General features: G+C 46.0%; 1 long non-coding RNA gene across 1 annotated transcript; it reads left to right on the top strand.

The window, feature by feature from the left end:
* The first annotated feature begins 599 nt into the window (after nt 1-599).
* LOC108512414 (uncharacterized) lies at nt 600-6,096 on the top strand. The gene is made up of 3 exons (XR_001880597.1): nt 600-665; nt 2,774-2,946; nt 5,864-6,096. It is a non-coding gene; the product is annotated as an uncharacterized LOC108512414 (long non-coding RNA).
* Nucleotides 6,097-9,306: the final 3,210 nt, after the last annotated feature.

The following is a 9,306-nucleotide window of genomic DNA, read 5'->3' as shown; positions in this document are numbered from 1 at the left end:
TCCTGCTCCGAAGCAGAGAGAAACAGCCACCTCCTCCCCAGCTGGGGGCTGAGTGGGTGGAGAACCTGAAAGCCAGGTGCCTAACAAGCCCTGGGGTTCGGTAGCAGCTGCTTAGAGCTCCTCCCTGGGAGGCTCCGGAGGGGAATTTTCCACTGCCCAGTTCAATTTAGCTCAGCTACACCACGGCCTTGACTGTTTACAGTGGGGAGGGCAGGGCGGTGAGGGAGCCCTGTAAGAGTACTCGGTGCAAGAGGGCCGCGGCCCAGCTAGAGGGGTCTGCAGGGGGACAAGGTGTGGCGGAGTGGGCTTCAGGCGCAGGTTTTGCTTGTTTTCACCACGCCCCAGGTCTAGCTTACGGCCTGCAACCTGGGATGTTGGGGCTGCGCAGAGGCGATCTGGGTGGGGACCAGGCCCCCTTTTGGGTAGGGAGGGGAGGAGCAGGGCCCTGGCTGCGGGGAGTTGGGAGAGAAGCCAAGGCGTCTCCCCGCTCCCTGTGTTCCTGCCTTTCTCAGGATGTCTGAGATGCCCAGCGTGGGTGAGTGCACCCTCCCTCCCTGGCTCTGCTCCTCCCCCTCCCCGGAACCGCCACCCCCTCAGCCCTTAGCTGCCGATGCCCTCGGGGTTCTGTTTTCATTCCAGGCTGTGGATCCGGTCGTGGGAAGCAGGTAGGAAACCATGATTCTGGGGGTTAAATGAAGAAATATATTTAGTGCGCACAGAAATTTAGAAATTTAGAAAGCCAAATATTGGGTTAGCCGCCAGGAATGGAGAGGGAAAAAACCCAAAGCAAACAGCAGAGGAAAGAAATTCCTACCAGACAAGGTTCTTATTCATTCTCCCAACCCCAGGTGCAGGGGCCTGCAGGGGAGAGACCCGCTGAACTTAAGACTCTGATCAAACCCCAAACTCGGATCCTAGGCTGCCCAATGGGCCGGCTGTCCATATCTGGATTGGCAATGGCACCCCAGAGCTCACTAAGTTGACCCCAAAGCCCTTTGGGAGCCAGGGGTGGGGGTGGGGAAGGAATAACAAAGTAGAATGTTCCTGGTTTGACCTGGAAAAATCACTTTAACCTCCCTGGGCCTCATCTACGGAATGTAAGGGTTGGATTATGATTTCACAGGTCATAGCATCCTACTATTCTGTTTCTGCCTAAAGTAAGAATGAGTGTGAGGAATAAGAATGAGTGTGAGGAAGACCACAGAAGTGGGACCCACCTGTTTCTGAGGCCTAGGGAGATGCAGTGATAGATTTCAGCTTATTCCCCATTCTTGGGTTTCTGTACCTTGACCCTCCATAGAGTAAACTTCTAGGTTCTGAGCTGACTCCTCGGAAACCCTAGACTCCAGGGACGCGCTTCTAGCGCCTGCTCAGACTGCTACTCAGTTAACAGCCTGGCCCAGAAAGATTGCAACACCCAGCCTGGCTCCCAGGCAAGCTAAACAGGGCTTGATGATGGGAAGAGGTTAAGTGGTACATGGAGAGAAAGAAGGATCAGAAGGCGGAAACATCATAGACCTCCTGGGATGCCTTCTGCAGGATCACACAGAAGGCAAAATTTGTCCTCCTGACTCCAAGATGCCAAGACACATTTGTGTTGAGCCACTGAATTATCTACCCCTTCGGTAGATGTGGTTGGGGAAGAGCTGCAGTAAGAGGCTGGGTCCCAAGTAATGAAGGACCTTTTGAAGCAGAAGGCGTTAGGGTGGGGGCAAAGGACTGAACTCTGACCAACCAGAAGAAAGGAAAAACTGGAATTCCTTTCCCCTAGGTCTGCCTCTCTTTCTCAGGGTCTCTATTTACTTCTTATGCACTTGACTCTCTGCTTCCCTCTCCCTTTCCTTTCCACAAAGGAGCCCAAGCTTCAGGTGGATCTGGCAGCCCCGCACCTTGTGGGCAGGAAATCTGAGCACAGGCATTTCCTGTACGCTGACAAATGCCCACTGCAAACAGCCCCGGCCTGAAGGTGGCCCTGTCTCCTAGTTATGTCCCTCGCCATCCTTATCTCCCCAGGCTCCAGCCCTCACCAGCAGGGACTCAACAAACATTCATCTGTTAGATGAGTCATGGGACCAGAAGCTTGGGAGAAGACGTGCAGAGCCAACCACTGACAAAACTGGCAAATGAAATATATGCCTAGAAACCTGCTCCATCCCCGGCATTCCTTGAGTCCTGTGAATTGTACCACCTTTCACAGTTTTCAGAAACTAAAAGTCATCCTTGACATCCGTCTAATCAGTCACCTCTTATTTATATCCCAGATTCATTCTTTTTTTTCTTTTTCTTTTTGAGACAGAGTTTTGCTCTTGTTGCCCAGGCTGGAGTGCAATGGCTCTATCTCAGCTCCCCGCAACCTCCGCCTCCCAGGTTCAAGCGATTCTCCTGCCTCAGCTTTCCTAAGTAGCTGGGATTACAGGCATGTGCCACCACGCCTGGCTAATTTTGTATTTTTAGTACAGATAGGGTTTCTCCATGTTGGTCAGGCTGGTCTCAAACTCCCAACTTCAGGTGATCCACCCACCTTGGCCTCCCAAAGTGCTGGGATTACAGTTGTGAGCCATCACACCCGGCAAATTCATTCTTATAATCTTGCCACCCCCACAACTACTGCCCTCATGGACCCTGGGCATGCCTCACCCGAATTACAGAAATTCCCTCCCAGCTGGTAAACGTGCTTGTGTGTGGCTCTCCTTCATTCCATCCTCCCTGGTTTAGCCAGAGAAATAATTCTAAAATGTACACATCCCAAAGCATCTCATTTTCCTGCATGCAGTGTCTCATCATCCGTTCACTAACTGGAGGACAACATCTGAATTTATTAGTGAGCATACAAAGGCTTTTCATCCGCTGAACCCAGCCCATCTGCTACCATTTTCCTGGTCTCCCGTCAGAACTAGTGACCGTCCCTTAAACAGGTTCTGCTGGACTTCCAGTCAAGATGGAGCGGTGAGTTCTCTATTCCAACCACAAAGCAGTAGTAAATAAAACATTCTCGCATATAACCCAACACACACAGTTAGGCTCAAAAACAAGGCAAGATTTCTGTGAACCAGAAGCAAGAACAGAGCCCAAAATCACTAAATGGTGCTGTGACCGACATGCTGCTGGGCTCTGAGTCCCAAGAGTTTGTTAGAGAAGCCAGGAGCGCAGTTACCTTAAAAAGGGCAGTGACTAAGATGAACACCAGGGGCCTTCTGGGGCCAAGAATGTTCTTTTGTGCTCTGGGGTTTATTACACAGGAGCATTCACTTTGCGAAAACTCATCGAGGTGCCCCTTTACGATTCATGCGCGTTTCTGTATGTCTGTCATATTTCAATAGAAATGTTTACTTGAAAAACGTTGTCCTGAGAGAAAGGCGAGAGGAAGACCCTGCTTTTAGATGCTGGAGACCAGGGTAGGGTGAGGTAAGGTGGGGTGGAAATAGAGCACAGCCTCAAAGTGAGGACCCGTGCCAAGCCACCCACAGCTCCTCATCTGGATTGGCATCATTCTGGCACAGAAGAAGGAACCATGAAACAACACGTAAGAGCTGGCAATGGAACAGCGGCTTAGGAAAATGGGTGGAGGCGACCACAAAACTATAAACTGCGCATTCAGGAAGAGGAGAAAAAAAGACAAAAACAAAACAAATCAAAGGGGGAAAACCGGCCCTAGAAATGGATCTGCAAATCAAAATTCCAAAACACATTTTAATAATGAAAAAGTCTAATGCTAAGAAAGACAGTAAAATCAATAAACAACATGAATTCATTCCAGTTGACATCAGTTTTATAGAGCAGAAGTCGTAAAATCTATCAGTTTTATAGAGTAGTAGTAAAATCTATCAGTTTTATAGAAGATAGGTTTTGCAGTATACATGAATTTACATTTCTGAAAGAAATCATAAAAACATATTAAAAATAGCAATAAATATTAGATGAAAATAGCAATGGAACAAGAAGAAATGGGAATAAAAAAGATTAGGAAAAGCCCAGGCACGATGACTCACGCCTGTAATCCCAGCACTTTGGGAGGCCAAGTCGGGTGGATCACCTGAGGTCAGGAGTTCGCGACCACCCTGGTCAACATGGTGAAATCCTGTCTCTACTGAAAATACAAAATTAGCCAGATGTGGTGGTGCATGCCTGTAATTCCAGCTACTCAGGAGGCTGAAGCAGCCGAGAATTGTTGAACGTGGGAGGCAGAAGGTTGCAGGTGAGCCGCAGACACACCACTGCCCACTCCAGCCTGGGCTGACAGAGTGAGACGCTGCTCAAAAACAAACAACAACAAAAAAAAAAAAAAAGAAAAGAACAAACTGGGAAATCTTAGACACAAAAAATAGCCATGAATTTTTTTTTTTTTTTTTTTTTTTTTTTTTTTTTTGGAGGGGAGGTCTCGCCCTCTGGCTCGGCCCGGACTGCGAGTGCAGTGGGGCCGGATCTCAGCCTCACTGCAAGCTCGCTCGCGGTTTACGCATTCTCCTGCCTCAGCCTCCCGAGTACTGGGACTAACAGGCACTCGCCACCTCGGCCCGGCTAGTTTTTGTATTTATGGTAGAGACGGGTTTCACCGTGTTAGCCAGGATGGGTCTCGATCTCCTGACCTCGTGATCCGCCCGTCCTGGCCTCCCAAAGTGCTGGGATTACAGGCTTGAGCCACCGCGCCCGGCCGCCATTGAATTTTTTAAGCCTCAGTATTCAGGTTAAACTCTAGACTGAGTGAGGTCAGAGAAAAGATGATGAAATGGGGATAGTATGGAAAATTTATCCAAAATGAAGTACAAAGAGGCAAAGAAGGAAAAATATGAAAGACAAGTTAAGACATAAGTAGATTAAGGGACTCTAGCCTAAGAGAGATCTAGAAGAGGAGAGTAGAGAAGCTGGCTTTATGTATTTATTTTTATTTTTTGTTTCTGTTTCTATTAGCATCTTGCTACCCTCTTCTAAACTTTGTACCAGAGATTTGGAAGGGAGATTGGAGATGAGTCATTTTCTTCCTCCAGCAGAGGCAGTGGGTGTCTAGACTCGGTCAGACATAGTTTATAGAGAGTCTGGCTAAACTCCATTCCCCTGCCACCCATGAACCCCAGGGATGCAGGATAAGTGTGATACCAGCAGAGATTTCCTCCAGTTCTCTGACATCTATTAATAGATGATAGCAGCAACTTCTAGACTCTCTGGACCATAGCTACAGTGGTCAATCGGAAAGTTACATGCATCCCCTGATTTTCTTTTTTTGTTGTTAGCACCCAATTCCCTATATTCAACCCCTTTCTGCTTGAAATACCTAGATTAGTTTCTATGTTCTTTACTGATGAAGGCATAATGGCTGTATTTGAAGATATACCACCCTTCCACATAAAATAGACCCAAAAAATAAAGAGTTGTAAAACAGGAGGAAAAGATCACAACAAGTTCAGGAGACCCAACATTCAAATAGAGTTCTAGAAACAGAACTTGGGGAGAAACTGAGGGAAGGAATTCAGCAAAAAAAAATTCAAAAAGTGTTCCCAGAAAAAAAGGACAGGAATTTGTCAATTAAAAGAGTCCACCTAGTACACAGCACTAAGGATGAAAATGGATCCATGACAAAGCACATCATAATGAAATTTCAGAACATTAGGGATAAAAAGAAGATCCTATAAGCATCCAGAGATGGGGACAAACAGTTGTATACTCAGTTATCAAGAATCAGAATTCATTCAGACCACTCAAAAGCAAAAATAGAATCTGGAAAATAATGAAGCAATGCCCTTGAAATTCTAAAGGAAAAATTATTTCTAACATAAAATTTCACACTCAAAGTTGCAATCACACGTAAAGATAGAGAAAAAATATTTTTTACACATGTACAAATAATTTTTGTGATGTATTTCCTTAGTATCTTCTCTCAGGAAGCGACTGAAGGATGTGTTTTACCAAAAATAAGAAAGCAAAAAGAGGAAGCTATGGAATACAAAATCAAACCTGGAAAGAGAGAAAGAATCCCTAGGACGATGATGAAAGGGGACACCAAGGTAAGAGCTGTGTAATGAGTGTGGAAGGCACCCAGTCCGGATTGCAGCAGATCAGAATGCTCCAGGAAAGATTCCCTCAAGAAGATAAAAGTGATAAACCGGCCAGGCGCGGTGGCTCATGCCTGTAATCCTAGCACTTTGGGAGGCCGAAGCGGGCGGATCACCTGAGGTCGGGAGTTCCAGACCAGCCTGGCCAACATGGTGAAACCCTGTCTCTACTAAAAATACAAAAATTAGCTGGGTGTGGTGGCACGCACCTGTAGTCCCAGCTACTCGGGAAGCTGAGGCAGGACAATCTGTTGAACCCAGGAGGCAGAGGTTACAGTGAGCCGACATGGCACCACTGCACTCCAGCCTGGGGGATAGAGTGAGACACCGTTTCAAAAAAAAAAAAAACAAGTGATAAACTACTTAATGTTTGGATGCACTGAAAGAAGGTTTATACATGGCCATGCACGGTGGCTCACACCTGTAATCCCAGCACTTTGAGAGGCTGAGGCGGGCACATAACCTGAGATCAGGAGTTCAAGACCAGTCTGGGCAACATGGTAAAACCCCATGTCTACCAAATATACAAAAATTAGCCAGGTGTGGTGGTGCACAGCTGTAGTCCCAGCTACTCAGGAGATTGAGGTGGGAGAATCACTTGAACCTGGGAAGCGGAGGTTGCAGTGAGCCAAGATCGTGCCACTACACTCCAGCCTGGGTGATTAAAAAAAAAGATTTATATAACTTGGACTAAATTAGTAGTAAGATATAGAAAATGAAGCAAATGAAAAAGGAAGACAATCATGAACTCCAGGGAAAATAAAAAGTTGTGCAGAAAAGGAAAAATAATCACAGTGTTACAATAGTCATAGTAATATAAATATTTGATATTGATCTCATCAAAATTATAGTACTGAAGGGATTAAGGGACAAAATAGTGTATGTGTAGTGGTGGAGAAGGGGGTGGAAGAGAGCCAAAGCTTTATTGTCCATAGAGAGAAGACCGTAAGTAAAAGCTATAGTTGAAAAATGAATATAAGCATATTATTTTGAGAGAACGAGGTAAACACCAAAAAAAAAAACTAGCTGAAAGAGTTGAAGAAGGAGGGGGGAGGATCAGTTGAGCCCAGGAGCTCTCAGTTGCCGTGCACTATGATCACAACTGCGAGTAGCCACAGCACTCCAGCCTGGGCGACATGGCAAAACTCCGTCTCAATCAATCAATCAATGAGCTGAAAAAGGTTGCCTCTGAAGAAAGGGAAATGTGAGGCAAGGAGTAGGGAATTGCTGTTTTTCATAATAAGTCTTATAAACCAGTTTAACTCTTTATGTGTATGTGTGATTTCATATAAAGATAAAGCTAAAAAAAAAAATCAGAACTTAATGAAACAAAAAACAAACAGTAGAAAGGATAATGTAAAATGCTGGTCCTTGGGGGAAAATTAATAAACCAGATAAATCTCTAGCAAGCCTGATGAATGAAAAAAAAGAAAAGAAAAGAAAGAAAGGAGGCTGGGCACCATAGCTCACGCCTGTAATCCCAGTACTTTGGGAGGCTGAGGCGGGCAGATCACCAGAGGTCAGGAGTTCGAGAACAGCCTGGCCAACATGGTGAAACCCCGCCTCTACTAAAAATACAAAAATTACCTGGGCATGGTGGCGCATGCCTATAGTCCCAGCTACTCAGGAGGCTGAGGCAGGAAAATCACTTGAACCTGGGGGCAGAGGTTGCAATGAGCCGAGATAACGCCACTGCACTCCAGCCTGGGCAACAGAGGGAGACTCGTCTCAAAAAAAAAAAAAAAAAAAAAAATGCACTAACAATATCAGGAATAAAAAATTACTGTTCCCACCTACACAGAAAATTTGAAAATTTTTGTGAAAAGCTTTATGTATTAAATACTTCAGATAAAATGGATAATTTTCTAGGCATAAATAGCCAAAACAATGCAAAAATAAATGGAAAGCCTAACTAAACCAATTACTATCAAACTTTTTGAACTGGTAATCAAAAGTCTCTTCCCTTAATGCTGGGCGCAGTGGTTCAAACCTGTAATCTCAGCACTCTGGGAGGCCAAGGCAAGTGGATCACCTGAGGTCAGGAGTTCCAGACCAGCCTGGCCAACATGGTGAAACCCTATCTCTACTAAAAACACAAAAATTAGCTGGGCATGGTGGCGGGCACCTGTAATCCTAGCTATTCAGGTGGCTGAGGCAGGAGAATCACTTGAACCTGGGAGGCAGAGGTTGTGGTGAGCTGAGATCGTGCTGCTGCACTCCAGCCAAAGCAAGACTCCGACTCAAAAAAAAAAAAAAAAAGAAAAGGCTCTTGCCTTAAATGATATCTGTCCCAGATGGTTTTAGAAACTCATTTTCTTAAACCACTAAGGCACAAATAAACTGTTTGTTTGTTTGTTTGTTTGTTTGTTTGTTTTGAGATGGAGTCTCCTTTTGTCACCCAGGCTGGAGTACAGTGGCACAATCTTGGCTCACTGCAACCTCCACCTCCCAAATTCAAGCTATTCTCCTGTCTCAGCCTACTGAGTAGCTGGGATTACAGGCACACACCACCATGCCCGGCAATTTTTGTATTTTTAGTAGAGACGGGGTTTCACCATATTGGTCAGGCTGGTCTCAAACTCCTGACCTCAGGTGATCCGCCCGCCTTGGCTTCCCAAAGTGCTGGGATTACAGGTGTGAGCCACTGCACCCAGCCACAAATAAACTCTTAAAAAAAAGTTTTCTGTTCCTGTGCCATTTGTCCTCCTAAATTCTTCTTCTGGTAAGATTTTCTGTAGAGCACAGGATAGCCCAGTTATGGCCTGCATCTTCCAACCTTCCTTGCAACTGAGGTGTGTCTGACTAAATGCTCACCTTTGATGATGAGCAAATGTGGTGCCATTTCTCCATTACTTGCTATGGAGAAATGGCGATTCCTAGGGTTGCTGTAACAAAGTATCACAAACTGGAGGATCAAACAACAGAAATGTATTCCCAGGCCGGGCGCGGTGGCTCAAGCCTGTAATCCCAGCACTTTGGGAGGCCGAGACGGGTGGATCACGAGGTCAGGAGATCGAGACCATCCTGGCTAACACGGTGAAACCCCGTCTCTACTAAAAAATACAAAAAAAAACTAGCCGGGCGACGAGGCGGGCGCCTGTAGTCCCAACTACTCGGGAGGCTGAGACAGGAGAATGGCGTGAACCCAGGAGGCGGAGCTTGCAGTGAGCTGAGAGCCGGCCACTGCACTCCAGCCTTGGTGGCAGAGCAAGACTCCGTCTCAAAAAAAAAAAAAAAAAAAAAAAAAATTGAAAACCAC

Source organism: Rhinopithecus bieti, unplaced genomic scaffold (genome assembly GCF_001698545.2).
Source record: "Rhinopithecus bieti isolate Rb0 unplaced genomic scaffold, ASM169854v2 scaffold_29855, whole genome shotgun sequence".
Lineage (NCBI taxonomy): Eukaryota > Metazoa > Chordata > Mammalia > Primates > Cercopithecidae > Rhinopithecus > Rhinopithecus bieti.
The sequence above is the reverse complement of the archived record's forward strand: the minus strand, read 5'-3'. Positions and strand labels throughout refer to the sequence as shown.